Consider the following 22,381-nt stretch of genomic DNA (forward strand, 5'->3'; position numbering starts at 1 on the left):
CTGCCGTCCCACATCTGTGAACTCACAAGCAAGCAAGAAATTCTGAATATCGTGTATTAATTTGAATTCCCAAGCAATGCGGTAATAGCTTTAGAAGTCACTGTATCGACAATATAAATGCTGTAGCTTAAACAGGATTCATCTCTGTTTTAACTCACATGTTTACTTTTCCTTAAAGTTATATTATTATTTAATCATCACTCCCTGTTTTCAATGCTAAAGACGTTTAGTAAAACCTTTAGTGTTGGATATATAATACATAAGGGAGACTGGTGCTAGTAGACTGTAGTAAATATTTTAAACATACAGTATTACACTGCAAAAAAATGACTTTCTTACTTAGTATTTTTGCCTTGTTTTAAGTAAAAATATCTACCAATTCTTAAATTAAGATGTATTTTCATGATGATCAAAATGATCTAGGAAAAGAAGTCTAGTTTTAGCAAAAAAAAAAAAGAATTTTAGCGAATTTTCTTAAAGGACAAGTTCGGTATTTTACACTTAAAGGCCTGTTTTCAGATTGTTTATAATTAAATAGAACGGTTTTGACTGAAATTTCGACATATGCGGCTGGCCCAAGAATTTTCGAGTGTTTGTTGTATCACCTCCCACCTCTATAATGGCTATATAGGTGCACTGGAACAATCCTTCCTAAAATGTGTTCACTGATATGCTTACACAAAAATCGCTGCAAAAGATGCTTTCCAACAGGTGTTTTAGCATTCGTTGTAAACTTGTGGACCTATTTTTCCAAACGCCTCACACCCGTATATTCTTCCGTTGAGAGCTTGAATAATAGACACTCCAGCCCAGTTGGTGGCGATAATCTGCCTTTGCCAATTGCAAGAATACAAACAAAGTTCCTGGCGCGGAGTAATACTGTACCTCACAGCACATCTAATACAAGTCAATGGAGTTGAAAAAAACTACGATAAAACCTGTTGGAAAGCATCTTTTGCAGTGATTTTTGTGTGAGCATATCAGTGAACCACTCGGTGAGTTTCACGTCTATGTAAACAAAAGTTTAATGCATTTTAGGAAGGATTGTTCCTGTGCACCTATGCTTTCATAGGTGGGAGGTGATAGAACAAACACCCAAAAATTCTCGGTACAGCATCATATGTCCAAATTTCAGTCAAAACCGTTCTATTTCATCATAAACAATCTGAAAACAGGGCTTTAAGTGTAAAATACCGAACTTGTCCTTTAAAAATGATATTTTTTGTTTTAAAGCTAGACTTATTTTCCTAGGTCATTTTACTCATCAAGAAAATTTAAAAAAATCTTAATTTAAGAATTTTTTGATCTTTTTACTGAAACCAAGACAAAAATACTAAGTAAGAAAGTCATTTTTTTTGCTGTGTAAAGTCCCCCTATGGTGAAAATCAAGTTTCCCTTTCAATATGGTTCACTTCACATTCAGTCAGTTGCTGACGCTACGGGGGGAAACTCCTGTTTACTCCGTGACTGAAGCCTATTGGTTAACTTCTGTAAAAATTACAGACCAATGGTGTTCAAACCCGTGAAAGGGCGGGCTTATGCTATATACTGTATATGCTGGTAGAACATTTCGCTTACCTTATTTCTCCTTCAGCGTGACCCTTTTCGCTGCTCCGAAGAAGAAGAAGCCTTTCCTGCTCGCCTTTCCTGCTTGATCCAGGCCCAGCGTCTTCCCCTGCAAGTGAGCCCCTCTGCCCTTATGAATTTCCCTCCAAGCGCGTCGCTGGCCTGGGACCCCCCCACTCCGAAACCGCTATCACGTTACACGAACCGTTCTGCCGCATATCGTAGTCAGATCAGCTGTTCGTGAGCTTCGCAGATCACTCACTAGGTATGCCGGTTACTAAACAGCAGCTATCTAAATGGATCTTCGATGCTTTCTCACTGGCGTGTGCCCCTCTTATTGAACAATGCCCGCTTGGTGTCAACGCCCACTCCGCGCGGAGTATGGCCTCATCATTGGCTTGCTCTACAGGGATTTCCATCTTTGACATTTGCGACATTTGCATGGAGCCGTGTACAGACTGATAATCGGGCCTCGTTCTGCGTCTCTCCAGGAAGGCACTTCAAACCGTTGTATAAGCACGGTGTGATGGGATGATGTTCATAGCATCAGCAACTGACGCAATGCGAAGTGAACCGTATTGAAAGGGAACGTTTAGGTTACTCAAGTAACCATGGTTCCCTGAAATAACTGGAACAAGCATTGCGTAGCTGGCCGTGCTATAAACGTCATCGCAGCGAGTTTTATTTGGCTTTGCGCTTCAGTCGAATAAGGTAAGCAAAATAGTGATCTATCCACAAATATAGAGGATAAGCCCGCCCTTGCAAGGTTTCGAACACCATCGGTCTGTAATTTTTACAGATGTTAACCAATAGGCTTCAGCAACTGCACAATGCGAAGTGAACCGTTATTTCAGGGGACCATGGTTACAGGAGTAACCTAAACGTTTTATTGTAGTTTATATGTGGTGTTTTTTAATATGCTTTACGACAAACCATGCATCTCCAAGTTCATTACTCAACACCAACAGAGTATTTTCTCCATAAAATTGCTTTGAAAATTACCTTGCTTTGAAATTGCCTTGGTTTCAAACATGCAACCAAACAACACAGTTGAACAAGTGGATCAGTAGTTTGAGCCTTAGATATGTATGGATGCCACATAGACTCGGCGCTGAAATGATTGCAGGACTGCTGCTTCAGCTCTGTTGTATTTTGTGTACGTGCTGTGTGAATGCATGACCTGTTAACATCAGCGCTAAAAAAAATATGTGCTGCAAACACGCAGCTCATGTCTGCAAGCATTGTGAAACCGGAGAATGGCCCTTATTTATCATTCTTGCGTAGAAACGGGCGTATATGTTGGCGTACGATTATGCTTAGACTCCTCTCACCGCCTGATTTATGAAGCTGTGCGTACCTCTGAAATTCAGGTGTAAGCAATATCTGCCCTTCATAAATGCCGCGGCTGAAAACGATCGTCATTAGAATAACACGCCCATATAAATTTAAGTCTCCGCCTCCCCCACGCCCTCATTTTACGACATTGACACACGGAATACGGCAAAGAACGGAAACCAGGGAAGTGGAAAGAAACAAAATTGTTTTATTTGGGAGTTTAAAGAGCGGGATTAAAGACACATTAATAATTGCATGACGTTTTGTAATATTTGTATTATAATTTGTATTATTAATGACGCTTAATTGATATTTAGAACAATAATTTATTAGTATTATTATTATTTACTGTTGCCTACATCTAAATTCTATGTCTGCTTAATGGTTCAGTTAAGTTTTTTTTAAATAATATTTTAAAATGATGTTATAAGTTTTGTAGTGTGTTGTTCTGTATTTACATACAGTTGTTTGTTAGCTAAGATCCAGTTTGATACGGAGCTCCGGATATAATTCAAATTAACAATTTGTTTCCACGACATCCACATGTTTTACTAGGCTAATTCATAATTTGAAGTAATAATAATTGTAATAGTAATTACGAAATATTATAATAATTAATTCCAATGAACAAACTGTTGAATATTGGGAACGAATGTTATATTTATGGCCATACTTTAGACTAAATAAGAAAAAGAAGTGGCCATAATGTAGCATAAAAGATAATTCGTGGCCATGATTTTGTCCGCATGTCATCATGATCGGATTTATGGCTCCATTCAACACAAGCATTTTACCTTACCTATTCATGTGTAGCTTTTTATTTTTTATCGAATGGTATGTAACTAGCTTACCTTTTGATGCATTATTTACCATGTTTTCGTAGCACATCCTTGTGCTTTCTTGCAATGTGCCGCTTCAGATTCCAGGATGAATATTTGCTTACTTTTACAGTCTCCGGACTTCCTTTCAATGTTTTCTTCCTGTCCAATCTTAACTTTGATTGTTACTTTACATTTATGTATAAGGCTTGAATTCCATAACTTATTGCTAGACGTTTTTACAGATTCTCGAACTAGCAAATTATCAAAGGGCGTTCTGGGTTCAACGAGCGGTGCTGAGCGAGCGGAATTTTTAGAGAGGCGCTTTGATGGAATATTACCGCACCGCTCAAGGCTCCGCTCCGCTCCGCTCACATGCTTTGCCCTGAAACGTCAGGTAAAGCGCCCAGGCTCTCAACTGAAGGAATACATATGCCTACAAATCAAATGCTTTGGTAAAGTCTCACAAATTAAACATTGAAGTACATGTTGCATTCAAATAAACTAAATTAAAAATCAAGTTTATAATTACTATGTTTTTTTTTTATTTTTACAGTGGGTCATATTATATCATATATTTTAGTTTGTCAGTGCGTTTTGTGGTGTTAGGAATTGTTTGCGCATTTCTGCACTAACTCAAAATGTGCGTACACCACCTCCTGAGCTGGCGTAGGATTTGAGCGTGCCGTACGCCAACGTCCATATTGATAAATCTCAAAGTCACCGTGGTTTTGGGTGTACGCCAGGTGTACGATGGAAATTTGGTGTACGCACTTTTGATAAATGAGGGCCATTGTGTCTGAAACTGCTGAATGTAGCATCTATGTACATAGTATATATCTATAGTCCGAGCTGGTGCGATTGAGTAAACACTGGGACTCGCATATTAATGGATGGCCAGTTACATTCTACCTAAAAAATTACTGTCACAGAACAGTAATATGATGCTCAAAGTTTTAAAGGTGATACATTTTTAATAACTACACAAAACATATATGAAATATTTTTTATGAAAAAACTAAATGAAACTGGCCTTGGAGCAATCTAGTAAAGCCACAGGTCTTGTAATATATGACTTAAAGTTTCCACAAAATGTTCAAAAAGTACAGAAAGCTTTGGTGTAGAAAGGATGTAGAGAAGAAAGGGCGTACGATAAGCTGTACCATTTTCATTTAGTAGTTGTAATAAGGCATAGCCTTGAGCACTGCTGTATTTGCAGCCTGAATGAGAGCTACAGAAAATTCAATAGATTTGTTTAGATTCACTGTTATTGTTGTACATATTACATTGTCTTTTCATGTGGTTACTGGGAGCAACAGCCTCTTTCCATGCCTACGCAAAGCTCTTGCTGAGTGTAAAATGATATGGTTTAGCGTTAGACAATATTCAGTGATGAAATGCAGTTCATGATGCTGTTATATGTAAACATTGAAATTGCACTGAAAATTGTTACTCTTGAAAACTGATTCATGTCACCAAACCATAAGACTTTAATTTTTCATATGTGTGTGTGTGTGTGTGTGTGTGTCTGTGTACACGCTAATCTGCTACTGGCAAAAATAATTTGAATATTTGGGTAATTCTTCATCTAAGGGGCGAGTTTGATTACTCAAAATGATAAAAAATGAAACATCATTATATGATATAACATTTATTAAACCTTGTATCATTTGCTGATTCTGGATCAGTGTGAATTCTAAGTGGTTAGACAGTAAAAGACAGTGTGTAGTATGTACTGTACATAGAAAGGGACCGAAACGAATGCATAACCTCACTACCAGATGCAAATGTTCAGTCTCTTAAGTTAAATCAGCTTTCAAATGGCTCTTGTAGCAGCCTGTTACTTGAAATATCACAAGACTCCTCTTGACCTGATTTCATTGTCATTCAAAAAGAATAATTTGTCTTTGTCTTTTTACTAGAGAGAACCGAATGTCACAATCGATGAGTGTAGCGGTAACAGCCAAAAGCTTTGCCACAAGCTAATTACAGGGGGAATGAGATTACGACAACCTTGGAGCTAATGGTTTTCCAAACTGTAATTTGTCATTGCAGTTTTGCCTGAAGTGAAAAGCTATTTGGTCAAAAAAAAAAAATCCAAACATACTGTCCTGCCGTCCTTCAATGACAGCCACCGAAAGCATGCTTCAGTGAGGCTATAGTGTGCAGGACTGTGTGTTTCACACTTTATCACATGCATGACTTAGAGAGGCTCTCAAATGTCTTTTTGAGATGCAAACACACACACATACACACACGCACGCACAGCTGTAATGCTCCTGGTGGCTCACTTCTCATTCTGACAAGATGTTAGACAGCGGGCTCTATATCATCTCTCTGTAGGATTAGCAGTAGCTATAATACCACATATGACACAAGTACAAATTTTTCAACTTGAGAATTAGCCCGTTAGCATCTGTGTTCAACTCAGTGACAGTTTAAAAATAAAGATGACCTGGATACATTTTTATATCTCTCAGTTGTGCTATATTGTAGTCTTAAAGCTAAAAATATTAAATGGCTATTCTGAAACAATGAATAATTCACCTTTTTGGATTTAAAACAACGTTTTTCATTAAAAGTAGCAGAATTGACAGGTGTATTTTTATAGCAAGCTCAATGTCCTAACCTGTGACAGAACAGCAGGCCTGGCGCCTAGGGGGGCGAAGGGGGGCGTAACCCCCCCAGGAAGAATTTGTGCCCCCCAGTTTTCTAATCAGACATAAATTAAATTGGAGAGCTAAATTCAATCATATACTTGAAATAACAATTGCATTAACTCTTTCACCGCCAGCGTTTTTAAAAAAAGTTGCCAGCCAGCGCCAGCGTTTTTCATGATTTTCACAAAAGTTTAATGTCTTCCAGAAAATGTTCTTCTTCAAATATATAAACATACAATATACAAAATGAAAGAACAGACCCTCTGACTTTCAAACAAAAAAACCCGTTTCATCCTACCTTCAGTAGTTCTTTTGTAATCAGCTTTTTAATATGGGTAGGTTTCTGCAAAAACACCACATTTTGAGCAAAAAGCAGAGATAATTCCATTTTTGTGACGGACTTTTCATAGAGATCCCATTCAGAGTGATCTTTAAAACAGACACGGACATGCAGCAGCTTGCCATAGGGCAATACTTCCGGGTTTAAAAAGTTGCGGAATAATAGCGGTATTGCGGAAAGACGGAAAAACTCGTCAAGCGTTTTCTCTTGATTGACGAGATATCTCGTCAATGGCGGGGAAAGAGTTAATGACGTGTATAACTGAATTCATCCAATGACTGCAACTACCTAATCGCAGGCTTATAGTTTTGGCGTGCAAATATAAAAATGAGTTAGCCTACATGAAGGCGCAGTACAATTCAGCGACCAGGTGGCGTTTCCTTGATGTTTCATCCTGCGAAATTTTAAACATTAGTTTCTTAAATGCAACTCACAAGAGCTAGTAATGCCGCTGTCACTATCATCCTCAAAGCAAACGGCGTAGATAAATCAGACATTATTAATAAAGCTGAACAACGGGCTAACAACTCCAGGAGGCAAATAGTTTAGTCAAAACAAGGAACAATCCAAAATAAGAGAAGGCAAGGAGTCAGATGGGCAGCAGAGAGATCAAAAAGACATTCAGGACCACAGACAGCGCAGATGGGGACAAACCAAGCGCCATCAATGCCGAATAGAGACATATGCAGAGCTTCTTGAGCCGCAATATTTGAATTTGAATTAATAATAAACCGAAGCCGAAAACTAGTGTCAAGATCGCCGGAAAAAGGGCTGAATTGTGTTCCTCACAATTTTATACATTTCTAAGATGTGCATTACAGCGAATGAATAAAATGTACATCTTTTGTGAATTTATGGTGTATTTTGGTGAAATTGTTGTTGCATTGGAGAAAATGTGTGAAAATGTCCTTTTGTGTGTCATCGGAAACAAACTAATTATTGCTAAATTGTTAAATGATTACAGAAATTATATTCATTTTACATTCATATTCTTGTTTAAAATTGTGTAATTCTCTTAATGTCATGAACATTTTATTAGGTTTATAAGTCAGAAAACATGACTGAAAACATGTCATTCATATGAGTAAGAAACGCCAATTCCTACTTTTTTGATTATTATGAAAAATGTCTGTAAAGCTCTAAATAGGTAAATAAATAACGTATTAGTCCTGTCAACACGTCAGTATTATACGTTTCTGTGTGTATAAAAACCTAAGTAAATGTATGTGTCGTACAACCTCACTCATGAGATCACGTTGGACAGAATCCTTTCATTAGGAAAGAATTATATGCAACACATTTTTTTTTATCTCCCACAATATGCTTTTCATCACTTTGCCGTGTCCTTCTTTTGCTCAGAGGTGCTTTTAAACCACCATGTGGCTAAATGTTGCTTTTATCCTGTATAGCCTTGTTGTGATTGACAGGTATATGTAAGTGTGCATCTGCTGGAGGTTTGGGAATACAGCCCAGGGCAGATGTGTCCTGCTGTTTGGTGCACGGAAAGCAAACACAGCAAACGCCATAAACCATCTGCTGATGCAAAATACTACCAGCCTGAACTTATGTCTTTGCCATTCTTTTGGCCCCAATAGAGACAGCATGTTACACCATTCAGTAATGGATTATATCCATGCACAATCCGTAACAACAGTCTGTATTAAACTGGCTGATTTCCAGACAATATTATCACTGCTTGTCTGCTATTTGACCCTGTCTGTGAAATCCAGGCTGCAAATATCAAACTAAATATGGGATTAGGAGCATCAAAGTTTAATTTTATTCATTGATTTCACGTTGATTTCTATCTTTGATTACTCAGTCAATATTAAAGATATATGGGTGATTCTCATGAAATCCAGATTTAAAAGGTGTCCAGCATCAGAATTTTTAAAAAGCCCTTAAAGCCAATTTTTTGCACATATAAGATTAAGGGCCCTATTTTAACGATCTAAGCGCATTGTCTAAAGCGCACAGCGCAACGTCTAAATGGGCGTGTCCGAATCCACTTTTGCGCCGAGCGCATGGTCGAAAAGGGTTGGTCCGGGTTTTTTTATGAGTAATTGGAGTATTTTGGTCGTAAGTAAAATACTTTTAATTGCTTTAAATGTATGGCTATCCAATATAATCAAAAAATTATTTACAAGTATGTAAGAAAAGGTTTGTACTCTAAAAATACTTTATTTGTAACAAACAGGAGATAAAGAATTTACAAACGGCTCTCCACACGTTTCAGCACTTGGACAGCGTCAGTTTTTTTAAGCATTACTTAAAAATTTTTCTCATCTCTTCATATCCACGGGTACAGAGTCATAAAGTAGCATTTAAAAAAAAACATTTAAAAACAGATGCATTTGTTTAAAGCAAAGCATTTTTTTTACTTACCAGGCTGCAGGCGAAGCAGCTCTTTGTGCCTTCTAATGTCTCATAATTAGTCCTCATTTATGTCCAAGAGACTCAATAATAATCTTTTACATTCAATCCTTTAATCTTTCATATTTAAAAGCGTTTTTGTACTGCTGCACATTCATGTGTGTGATAAGCAAACCCGCGTTGTCGTCCCGTTTATATGCCAATATTACTAATGCGCTCTTTAAATAACAAAAACATATTGCATAGTCTATTTTAGTTGCCTCAAAATTGCAACGCGCCAACAATGCGCCTGAACACACCTCGTTTTCAGACCAGAACGCCCATGGCCGCAAAATGGGATGCAAATGCATTTGCTATTTAAACAACGTGGCGCTAAACGTGAAAATTATAATTGCGCAAGGTGGAAACTAGCAAAAGACACTTGCGTCGCGCATTGCGCCGGGTGTAAGATAGACCCCTATAGTCTGAACCTACTATAACAATTATTTTTAGAGGATGTAAAAATATTTCCTATATAATTATTTACATTTTTTAGATTATCATTATCAAAAATTATCATTACCGCAACATTATATTACAATAAATATGTGCATGTACAAACTCCTGTTTCAGTAATGAGAACTAAAAAGTTGTCTAGGTACTACTATCTGGAAAGAAAAAATAAGAACTGCTTACCTGGTAGCCATCTTTAGTGTCACAGTCAATTATGTCCGTTCCAACAATAAAAAAAAAAAAAGTTAGTTCCTCGAGGGCTTAAATAATGATTGAAAATTGTTGCGGAGGATGAGAAAATTGGTCTCGGACACATTTATATTCATTATTATTCTCTTTACATTTACCAATGATCCCAAATACCACATGTTTCTTTATTGTAAATGTTTATAGTATAACATGCACTGAAGCTTTTTATTTTTTAGATTTTTTAATTATAAATATTTCCATGTCAAATAACCCAAATCCAGTCATGGACACGTTGCGGTAATGGAAAATGTTCCAATTAAATGTGGATAAAACAACAAAATTGGTTTGTATGATGTTATTTGAAATCATGTGCAAAATAGTACATGAAGAAATGTTTGTTAGTGTATATGCTTCTTATTTTGATACTCTTACTTTGCATTTACTTTTTATCAAAGTGTTTCATGACACCTCATAAGTCTAATTTTGCGAGAATCACCCATATACCTTACTAAATACAACATATTTCTTGAGTTACAAGCTGATGTTTTATTTTGATTGGTTGAGAAATGTTCCACGTGTATGCATTACTGTTCGCACACCGAACGCACCAATGTCTTAAAATAACTACCAGAGCAATGGTAACTGGTTTATAATAATAATTTAATTATAATTGACTCCTGTGCCATATTACTACCTTGTGTGTGCATTATTTTCTAATAATTCAATGACCCGTCATCAAATATAATTTGCATATACACAGACTAACTTAAATATTCAGTACTTGACCCTGCATTTTAAACGGATGAACTCAATCGGATTACTTTACTTAATCCCAGACACTGACTGAATAAACATAGTCTTTAATGCTTTCTGAAAATGAACCGTAAAAATTCATTTGGTTACTGACAAAGCATAAGATACTTCAATCAGGTCTATTTCTGAGCATTTAAGTGCTTTGTTTGTGTGTTTGCCTTGAAGTTTCTCCGGTCTTGCTCCTGACAAGCACTAGCTGGTCCCTAGCGACCAAACCTCCATCTGCTGAAGGCCGTGGCGGTGCTTTATAAGTGAACCTCACCTGCCTGCCCTCTTGGATGGAGTCTTATTATCACCTCAATTATTCAAATCCTCCAGCTGTGCAAAAATGTCATGCGCATTATTTTCAGTTAATTTCATGTCAGAGTTTCAATATGGATGGATCCTGCTGTTTTTCAGCACATGTGAGAGAGGCTGAGATGAAGCATCCACTCTTACTGTACCAAAGATATGCGGATGCAGGCGTATCATTATACCACGCTCGCGGTAATGACATGTTATATCTCCAACTGAACTCCATTAGATATGCACAATCATACGCCACAGATCACCAAGCGTCTCACATCGTCAGTCGCATTGTGCAGTGAGTAACTTTAAAGTTTTCTGGCTCTGTTTTTGAAACTAAAGCTCTCCTTCCCACTTCCAATAGCACAGTGTTATTTTCGAAGCCAATTATTTGACCTCTTCAAGCCCTTGAGCAGTGCTGCTGAGCAAAAGCCACCCAGACAGCAGGGCGAAGAGACTGCACCCCGCAGACAGAGCACGTCCTGTTGATCGCACTTGTTCAAGTGTCGTGCGGTTGGGTGCACGCTTCCGCTGTAGACACGGCAGAGATAGACTCATCCATCAGAGAAGCCCACACCCTCCCGTCACTGCCACAGGACAGAGGCGGTTGAAACGCGATAAACCCTGATCGGCTGTGAGCTATTTTAATTTGCACCCACGCTCCGTCTAGAAAGACCAAGATGTACACGCACTAGGAATACGTGGAGATAAAACGAAATATGCTGATACTGACAGAGGACAACGCGGATACGTCAAGCAAATTCATTTTGTTTTGTGCCCTAAGTCAGCAATTAAAGACGAGCAGGAAAGAATGACAAAGTTGCTCTATTAAAATTACAAATGCATTACGGAGAGAGCTTAAGTCAGCACTGCCCTTCCAGTCTTCATCTTACTGGCATTACTGCTGCTGTTTCTTAATTTCAAAACCCAAACTCTGGACCATTGGTGTGATGTGTTGAAATAAATCAGGGTTTGTGGTCTTTTTAGTTTCATGTGAATGAAAACGAGTCAATTTCATTAAAATTTGGCATGAATGGCACCAGTCTGGAAATTTTCAACAACACTGCCTATAGTAAATCATTCCAATATAAAATTGTTGAATGTTGTAAATCTTTGGCTATTGGTTATCTACTAGTCAGGTCGCCCAAGTTGTCCAAGAAAAGTTGTCTTAGAAGAAGAGCAAGTTATAATTGGATTTTAAAGATTTTTAAGACCAATTTTTTTTACATTGCAATAAAAAAAATTGAATCGCTTTAAAAAGATTGTGTTGGTCTATAAAAACTGGGAATTGTATGGCCATTTGTATGTATTTTACAACATGTGTAATTCAGAAGAATTCGTACAGTTATCTTATTTGTATTTTTTTTTTGTATAATTAGCTATTCCCCATTGACTTTAAGGGCCCTATCTTGCACCCAGCGCAATTTACTTTGTCAGTGACGCATGTATCATTCGTATTTTGCACCGGCGCACAGCGGGTTTTTCCCTCCACAGAAGCACGTCAGCAAACTAGGGAATGAACTTGCGCTCCCTGGGTGGTTCAGCGCAAAAAAAGAGGCGTGTTCCGGCGCAAACCATCCCTGATGCTATTTTGCAGTTTCAAAAAACAATTGCGCCACTGACCAGAAAAAAAAAGTTTAAAGTCAGTGATGCGTTGCGCGTTGTTCATTATGCTATTTTAAGGGCGCATGCTTGACCATAATGTATAGCGTGCACAACGCGCATACACTTTGCTTATCTAATCTACATTGTTACACTAAAAAATATTAACACACGAGATAAGGGGAATCATAGTGGTGAGCATTGTGGTGATAGTTTTTATTTATTGTGTGGCTGCGTTAAAAAATTCTCATGCAAATAACGATTAAAATATTTTCATAAGTTTGTTGTGTGGCTGTATTACGTTTATTTTATGTAAATAATAATTAAAATGTTTTCATAAGAAACCTTAATGTATATGAACTTGATTTGTAAGAGTACTTTGGGGTTGGACCTTGCTTGCGTTTCTTCGGTCAGATTTCAAAGCCCCCAAACCCTTTCAGCGGTGAGGGTGGACGCAGCGATGTCCTCTGCTGGCGTCAGGTCATGTGTAGAGGCAGATCCACCTCCCGTTACACGGCGTGCCCGATTTATGCTGGCAAGCTTGGTATTCCCCCGTCTCCTGACATCATTTTAGCGCTTGGCGCAACAATGGGGATGCCAGCTGATGAGACTGTGGCTATTTCCTCTCACGCCTGTTTAACCGCCGCTGATTTGGGCGGGTTTCTCCTATCCCCATACAAAACAACTTCTCTTTCTTTGACTGCTCTTACAAGAACGTGGGTCTCCTCGGCTGTAAACCGCTCCTGGCGTACGCCTGGTAAATCCGTCATAATAATAGCAACCCGCCATGGAACTTGCGCCCTTGCGTTTAAAGGGAATGTTGGATAGCGTTCTGATTGGTTTATTTGACGTTACGCCCAAACCACACCTATGAATAATGAACCTACTTCAGACCAACCCCTTATTGATTTACGCCCGGCGCAAGAGTTATTTCTCACGCCGGGAAAATAGCAACAGCGTCCAAGATCCGCCCACAAACTCACTTGCGCGTTGCGCTTCGCACTTGCGTTTCAGATCGTTAAAATAGGGCCCTAGGTCTAGATGCAGGCTTAAGGGTAGTGTGTCATTAATGATTTTCTTCACAATCATAGGTTTGTTTACGATTCATTTTGTACAAATGCATACAAATTAGCCACCTTGTAAAATATGTATAAATTCCTGTTAGATCAGGTTAGAAATATAACCTGTCACCTATTATATTGTCTTGTTGTTTTTTTAGCTTTTCCTTACAATATTGACCAAACAAAATCCATGCTTATCTTTCCCTCAAGACACACTATTGTTTTCAGTGAATATTCGGATAGCATCTTAGCATAGCTTAATGTAAATGGATTTCAGATCGACGGCATGTCAAATCTTCTCCTACTGAGTTAAAGGATTACTCCACTTTCATAAAAAAGCCAGATAATTTACTGACCCCCATGCCATCCAAGATGTTTATGTCTTTCTTTGTTCAGTCAAAAATATTTTTTATTTTTGAAACATTCAAGGATTTTTCTCTATATAGTGGACTTTAGTGGACCTCAACAGTTAGCAGTTCAATTCAGTTTAAAATTGCAGTTTCAGTGCAGCCTCAAACAGCTCTAAACATTCCCAACCGATGCATAAGGGTCTTAACTAGTGAAACAATCGTCAATTTCACAAAAAAATATATATATACTTTTAAACCACAACTTCTCATCTTGCACTAGCCGTGTGATGCACCAGCGTGACCTTACATATTACACAATCACGTCGAAAGGTCACACATTACATATGTGAAACGCACACTTGCGAACCATTTTAAACAATTAACTGACACAGACATTAATTAGTATCATTTCACATGCAAAAACACCGGAACGGTCCTCTTTCCCCACACTTGTTAACACTGGAGCAGTAGTTTCGCATAGATCATGCGTGACCTTTCAACATGATTACAAAATACGTAAGATGAGAAGTTGTGGTTAAAAGTGCTTATTTTTTATTGTTTTGGCAAAAATTATGATCGTTTTCATGGATAAAACCCTTATGCTTCTGATGGGATCATTAAGAGCCCTTTGAAGCTGCATTGGAACTGCAATATTAAACTGCATTAAAACTGTAAACTCCGAGGTCCACTGAAGTCCACTATATGAAGAAAAATCCTGGAATGTTTTCCTTAAAAAACTTAATTTATTTTCGACCGAAAAAAACCCATAAACATCTTGGATGACATGGGGGTGAGTTAGGGTGCTTTCACATCTGTAGTTCGGTTCATTTGGTCCGGACCAAAAGCAAAAAATGATACATTGCAACTTTTTTGCAGTTTTGGTTCTTTTTCACACCACACTGATTGCTCTGGTCCGCACCAGTTGAAACGAACCAAAATGCAGTCATGTGATAACATCCCCATAACTCATTGGCCACATGTCTTTGAAAGTATTTCCCAAACTGCTAAACGTGCGGGAAAATCCGGAGGAACCCTGGAAGTACACAAAAAGGATGAAAATACAGCAGACACTATGGACAGACGACTGCACGCTGTAATTATGTCCATGGTTGTTTACATACTTTGTATACAGCACTCTAGACAAACTGTTCATTTCCAGAATAAAGCGCGAATGCGGCTTGAAAACAACGTTTTAATGCACTGCAAACAGTGAAGCCACCAAATTTCCGAGGCTCCGCATTGTGCTAATATTGCTACCAGAAACTGTCAACAAACACTTCCTCATCCCATAATGTACAGGGGAGCTGACTACGGCATCTGGTTTAGTCCAAATATGTACAGTACTTTTGCAGTTAGATCTGTTCGATCTCGGATCGCGTTCTCATCACAAATGAACCAATCCAGAGTTTTCGTTTGAAAACATACCGAGACCACCTCTTCAAGGGTCCACTTGTTTGGTCCGCTTTTGGTGCACACCTGAGTTCGATTGCTGCATTCTCACCTGCCCAAACGAACCGCACCAAGCAAGCTATCCAACTCTGGTACGATTCAACCAGACTAAATCAGGCAGGTGTGAAAGCACCCTAAATTATCAGAATGTTTTTAAAGGTGACATAGAATGATTGAACGGGGTATTTATCCTTGTTCTGTGATGTGACATGTAGACAATGTAATGCCTAAGAAGCTTCCTAAAAAACTCTCTCAGATAGCTCTATTAGGGTGGGGGGTTTTAAACAAGTGGTTTTGCACCTATTTGGCTCCCCCTACTGGCCTAACTTGCAATCTCATTACTGATTGGCTGAATTTGCTGCCACTCAAAAAATGTAGCCAATTATTTTAAAGTGGAGGGGTAGTGAGATGCCTGTGATGTCATAGGCATCAGTTTTTCAGATTGGGCCGTTTTCTGGCTGACATTTCTAAAAGAGGAATTTCTATGAGACTGAGATGTTTTGCATGTTTTGCACTTTTTGTATGTTTGTGAATGCGGGTAGACTACCATTATTCAACAAAGACCAGGTAAATGTTTTTTCATTCTCTGTCCCCTTTAAGAAAGTAATCCTTTAAGTTAATAAATCAAGAGTATCGGTGGATTCATACTCAACACATATTCAAAAGCGGGATAAGGGTTTAAGTATACTCTTAACATTCACAGAACCTTTCTGTTGTACAAAAGTCTCTTTGTAGTAAAAATTATTTGACTACAAAAATATGAAAAAGAAATGGTTATTTTTTTAAATGAATGAAGAGAGAGAGAGAGGAGAGAGAGAGAGAGAGAGAGAGAGAGAGAGAGAGAGAGAGAGAGAGAGAGAGAGAGAGAGAGAGAGAGAGAGAGCTTTCACACTCATACAGTATAATGTGATCAGTCACAGCTGTAACTCAAAACACACATTATGTCTCAAATGGTGTGCATTTTAGGTATTTTTCCTAGTATTGTGTAACTACTGTAATTCAGTAAGTGTTCCATTTCACTTATTGCTCCAACAGCGCCTCTATTCAACACATAGCCTGGGGGCCGCAATCTTTTTGTCATTGTTGCAAGCACAACCGCAATAGATCTTAAATGTGTTTTCATACAGTAGAGTTATAATAAGTAGCGTTAATCTTGAGTGTAAAATATCTCACACAATGAATATCTCACAATTTCTGTGTATGGTAATTTTTAATTCAAAGAGCATTTACAGTAATTGTTTATCACAGTAACAAACAATTGAGAGATGCGAATAAGTCAGTATACTTGATATAACCCATTTATGCACATGAACACAGATCCTACCACTCATCCGTCACAAATCTGTCAAGTCATCTGTCAAATGTATAAATAACTAAAAACAAACATTAACGTTTATCCTGCAATAACAACAGCTGCATTTAGACATCATCTTCTTAATGCTTTATTATATTCATGTTGGTAGAGCATTGCCTTAGCAGCTTGATTCTAGGGAATGCAAATACTGATAAAACATGCAATGCACAGTAAATTGCTTTGGATTAAAGCATCTGCATAAATGTAAATATAAAAAAGAGATTTGAATGTCAGTCTTTTCTTGCACTGATGTGAAAGATGTTTTATTATATTCTTGTTTTACATGTCCTTCATATGTTCTACACACAGTCCCTTGCCTCATTAATACAGATGAATTGCTATTAAAAGTTTAATAATGCAGCTTGAGGCTAAAGGGATACTGTCTGACCCTTGAGCTTTCCAAAGTTGGGAAGCCTTGAAATAGACACGCAATGTCAAGTTCACAGTGGTTGCTGTTTAAATGTTTATTGAATAAATTAGGAAATCAGAGTGCAATATCTGTCTAAGTGTAAAAGTTTCCTCTGTGGGACCGCACAGCAAACATTCCAGCATTCGACAGTAAGTGGGCACTGCCTTAATTTACTTTAGGACTGCCAAACTGCAGTAATTACAGCAGTGAACTGTCAGTCACAGACTTAACCATCGGGACTTACACAGCGGTGTCACCATATGCAAATAATTGTTATGACTATAATAGTATTGTCCACCATAAACCACAATTTTCACCAATAGTGTGATTTAGACTAACAAATGTACTTATAGTTTACTCGATTTAATCATGGAAAAGAGCTTTGAATGTAGAATTTCATTAGCATTAATGATTACTGACCTCCAGAGTCCACGGGCCAAGCTTTGGCCATAGGAAATGCATCATTAGAATTCTCTGTCCATTTTATTGACCTCACTCCAAGGGATCCATTCTTACAAGCTTAAAAGCATCAATCTAACAATTTCCAGTGTGAATCAGGGACTAATCAATAGTGGTCATTTGTAGTTGGTCAACCTTACGGAGTGATAAAAGAGCTTTAAGGGCATTAAAGGCCTCTAAAGAAGAAATATAGATCAGAGACTCGCTGAGGGTCTCATTTCCGTTGCTGCGCTGGACTTTAGGCAGCCAGGCGCGTTTATCAGCCTGACAGACGTGGCATTATGGTTCAAAGATGGCCGCCTTCCCTGAAAGTCAACAGTACGAGGAAAGCCACTCACCACAGGGAGGGAAATTAGAGGAAGGTTAGATCCGTAAAGGAAAGCAAAAATTAACATTTACATAAACAAACGAGTCCTGATCTACAGTGTAGTTCAGAGAACAGCGGGCGCCTGGGAAAATATTTGTCATGTGCTCGGGCTGGACCTTTCACAGTGGGATACGTGTTTGTTTAATGTGTAAGGATGAGGGTATGTTATTTTGGATTTAAGGAATCTGCCACGTTTCATGTGCCAATCTCTACTAACCCCATCTGTTTAAAGTGTAACGGTTTGATCTGATTGGCAAAAGAGATCTTGATGCATAAACTTAAACGACACACGTTTTTATTTTATTTTGTTTTCACATTTTTCATTCGAATTTCATTTTTTCCCACAACAGATTATTGACAGTGAGGTTGTACATCCACATTCTGTTTCAGCTTGGCTCTCTGAAATGTCTGCAGTTGGATCAAGGGTCTTATTTTCCTAAAAAAGTGGCATGAAGTTTAAACAACTTAATTATGCAAGTGAATTCAACCTACTTCTTAACTTGTCCTAAAGTTTACATAACTTAATTTGTTAAAGTTACACAAAAAATATGTTTGATATAATTTTAATGATAAATATTTAAATCAATTATTAACCCAGCAAGCAAATTAGCATTTTTAAGAAGTCTTATAGCCATCCAAACACAGCCCAGACATGTAGGCTAAACAAGGCTAACTTTGGGCTCTCAGTGAAAATTGAATAGATGTCTTACCAAAATAAAAATAAAATAAACTAAATAATACTGTAAATGAAACCAAACACCTTGTAATAAAAGTGTAAAATATTACATTTTTAAGTTTAATCAACTTACAAGTCACTTCAACTTATTTATCTTAATAAGAGATGAGTTGGTACAATTTATATAATGAAGCTGACTTCCCACGTAGAAGGTGACGTTCTCACGACCTTTCGCAACGTTCCCTTAAAGTTCTCTAAAGAGGATGAAAAGACCTGAACCTTTAGAGAACATTAGGTACCTTCCTAAAACGTCCTTTGTTGGTAATAAAAGTCTTGCAGTTCAAGGTTCCTTATGTGACTTTAGGGGGACGCCTGAGACATTAACAGAACATTCCCATATGGTACTATTTTGGTCAGATAAAAACGTTCCCGATATGACTGTAGGAAGACGTTCCATATTGGTTATCCTGTGGTCACATAAGAACGTTACAGAGAGGACACCTGAAACATTTACAGAACATTCCCACATGGTACTATGTTGGTCAGATAAAAACATTCCCGATCTGACTGTAGGAAGACGTTCCATATTGGTTATCCTGTGGTCACATAAGAACGTTACAGAGAGGACATTTGGAACCTCAACAGAACATTCCCACATGATACTATTTTGGTCATATCATAACGTTCCTGATATGACTGTAGGAAGACGTTCCATATTGGTTATCCTGTGGTCACATAAGAACGTTACAGAGAGGACACCTGAAACATTTACAGAACATTCCCACATGGTACTATGTTGGTCAGATAAAAACATTCCCGATATGACTGTAGGAAGACGTTCCATATTGGTTATCCTGTGGTCACATAAGAACGTTACAGAGAGGACACCTGAGACATTAACAGAACATTCCCACATGGTACTATTTTGGTCAGATAAAAACGTTCCTCATATGACTGTAGGAAGACGTTCCATATTGGTTTTCCTGTGGTCACATAAGAACGTTACAGAGAGGACACCTGAGACATTAACAGAACATTCCCACATGGTACTATTTTGGTTATATCATAACGTTCCCAATATGACTGTAGCGGGACGTTCCATGTTGGTTATCCTGTGGTCACATAAGAACGTTACAGAGAGGACACCTGAGACATTAACAGAACATTCCCACATGGTACTATTTTGGTTATATCATAACGTTCCTGATATGACTGTAGGAAGACATTCCATATTGGTTATCCTGTGGTCACATAAGAACGTTACAGAGAGGACATTTGGAACATTAACAGAACATTCCCACATGGTACTATTTTGGTCATATCATAACGTTCCCAATATGACTGTAGCGGGACGTTCCATGTTGGTTATCCTGTGGTCACATGGCAACGTTACAAAGAGGACATTTGGAACATTAATAGAATGTTCTCACATGGTCCTCTGTTGGTCATTTAATAATGTTCCTGATATCACTAGGAGGACAAAATATGAAATTACAGTTAGAGCATTTTATTTTTATAGGCAGTTTATACAAAGGATGTGTCAATGTGCAGTGGACCATACAAACAAAGTAATAAATAAATGATTTCAGAATGAAGAAAAATAAACGAGTGATTCAGTCTGCACTATCCTACATCAGACAAAGACAAATAGCAATTAAATAAGACTTTACATTAAATTGTGTTAACAAGCACAAAAATACTAGTAAGTAATACTATACTAATATGAATTATGTTGTACTCTCTGAATATGATGATGTAGAAGGCAATGCATCTTGGAAACAGTAGTCCGTTACCAGCAACAGCGTTCAATCCGCTTTATGAAAAGGACTACCTTACCCATAATGCTACAGCTTACAAGAGGACCCGGAAGTCGCATGAAATTCAAACTGCCACACTTGACGACGCGTGATCTTTGTTTTGTCTTTATATAATACTGTAAGGTAAGTTAAGATACTTTTCTTTTTAAACCTACATAGATTTCACTAGTTGTTCTACAGCGACTTACATGAATGTTTTTTCTGTTTATTTGCTATTCTTTTCTGTGATGTTTTTTATTTCTATGTTAGGCTATATATTCTTATTTGCCATTTAAAGTATAACGATAAACATGCAGGCTTACAGTGAGCTAAACAATTTTAATAAAGAGGATGTTAAAAAAATCTTTAAGATTAATTAATGCTCAGCCCACAAAGAAGCCAACCGAAGATCAAATGTTTTGTGTACAAAACAAAAAAATCGACACTTTTTGGAAATACTTTTGTAAAGGAATTTAATACCTAAGAATCATAAATTAGTGTTTGTCTTACCCATTTATTTTACTTTTTTTTTACAAAAAAAATGTAATGATTATTGTGCTTTGTTTGCAGAAGTCATGTACCACACATTGTCAAACCTGAAGAAGTGTATCTTCCTGCAATCTGGGTAAAGAAGGTGTAACTTTAATACACTATTTAAAAACATAACAGTCGTGTTCATTATTTATCTTTGTGTAATTTGATTTAAATTACAATATTGAATGTATTGAATTTGTTAAATTTTGTATGAGGTAATTTCTTGTATGGGTTAATTTGCCTAATATTAGTATTAGATACAAAAGCACAAGTGTTTTGGTTTAAAAGTGACAGCATGTTTTAAAAATGTTTCAGGTATTTGGGGCTTGGATTGTTTAAAGTAGTAAAGAATAATGGCAAATAATGAAGCAGCAATAAAAAATACTTGACCAACAAGTTTTGGAGCTTAACATTTTTGTAGTTTGTAATTGCTTTTTTCTTTAAGTTGGTAATTTGAAAATCTTTTTGGAAGTCTGACATCTTCCAACATATTTTTTCACATCTCGATTTGAACGTTAAAAAAAGTTCTTGGATTTGTGATGTTTTGTAATATGTGTTTTTGCCCTTACTTATGCATTTTATGTAAATGTATTTTTAACTGGATTTGTATTTGTATGCTCTTATTCTGCAGGCTCCAGACCTGGAGATTGAAGTTCCTAAAGGTTGATGTTTATCAAGCTTGTGACCTTATTGCATGGTGTTATTTTTTACATTTATATATCTAATACACATTTGCACATCTGTAAACATAAATTTAATATTTTGTGGGTTATTTTTAAATTTTATTTAACCAGTTGTTGTATATTGAAATCTGTTATTACATGTTATGCACTCCAACTGTAAATGTTTTGTTTTAATTGCATCTTTATTGTTTTAAACAATTTAATTAATGTGGGTTTTTGTTAGCTTTTATGTTATTCTTGTATTTTTTGGCTATTTATTTGTTTTTAATATCCTTCTGTTAATTTGCCAGATTTTGACCTTCTATTTGTTTTTCCTGTAATCTCACTTCAATTATTTTCTGTGTTTTTCAATGATACATTTTTGTCACAGTCCCAATTTGTTCCTGCTTGTTTCTCCATGTTTCCCCGTTCATCATCCATTTGGACTTCATTTCCCATAATCCTTTTCACTCTCTCACCTGAACTGTGTTTGTTATTATCCTCACCTGACAGTCATCCCCCTCATCACTCCATTGTCTAAATACCCCACTTTTCCGTTTGTCTAGGTCAGTTCTTGTTTATAGTGATGTGTTGTGTGTTTTGCTGTACCAGTTTCCATGTTCCTTGTTTTATATTAATTAAAGATTATCATTTTGGATTCATCATGATCTCCATCTCCTCCTTTATCTTCCACCACACCAACCGTATCAATTTCACAGTATAATTATATATTGTTTGAGTTATGGCTATTTTCTGTCTTAAATGTTCTGGGAACTTTACTAGGCAACGTC

General features: G+C 37.2%; 1 long non-coding RNA gene across 1 annotated transcript; it reads left to right on the forward strand.

The window, feature by feature from the left end:
- Window positions 1–20,151: 20,151 nt before the first annotated feature.
- Window positions 20,152–21,852, forward strand: LOC135787652 (uncharacterized). Its single transcript, XR_010547151.2, has 3 exons — window positions 20,152–20,538; window positions 20,965–21,019; window positions 21,560–21,852. It is a non-coding gene; the product is annotated as an uncharacterized lncRNA (long non-coding RNA).
- The last annotated feature ends 529 nt before the right edge of the window (window positions 21,853–22,381 follow it).

The sequence above is a fragment of the Paramisgurnus dabryanus genome, chromosome 17 (genome assembly GCF_030506205.2).
Source record: "Paramisgurnus dabryanus chromosome 17, PD_genome_1.1, whole genome shotgun sequence".
In the NCBI taxonomy this organism is placed as follows: domain Eukaryota; kingdom Metazoa; phylum Chordata; class Actinopteri; order Cypriniformes; family Cobitidae; genus Paramisgurnus; species Paramisgurnus dabryanus.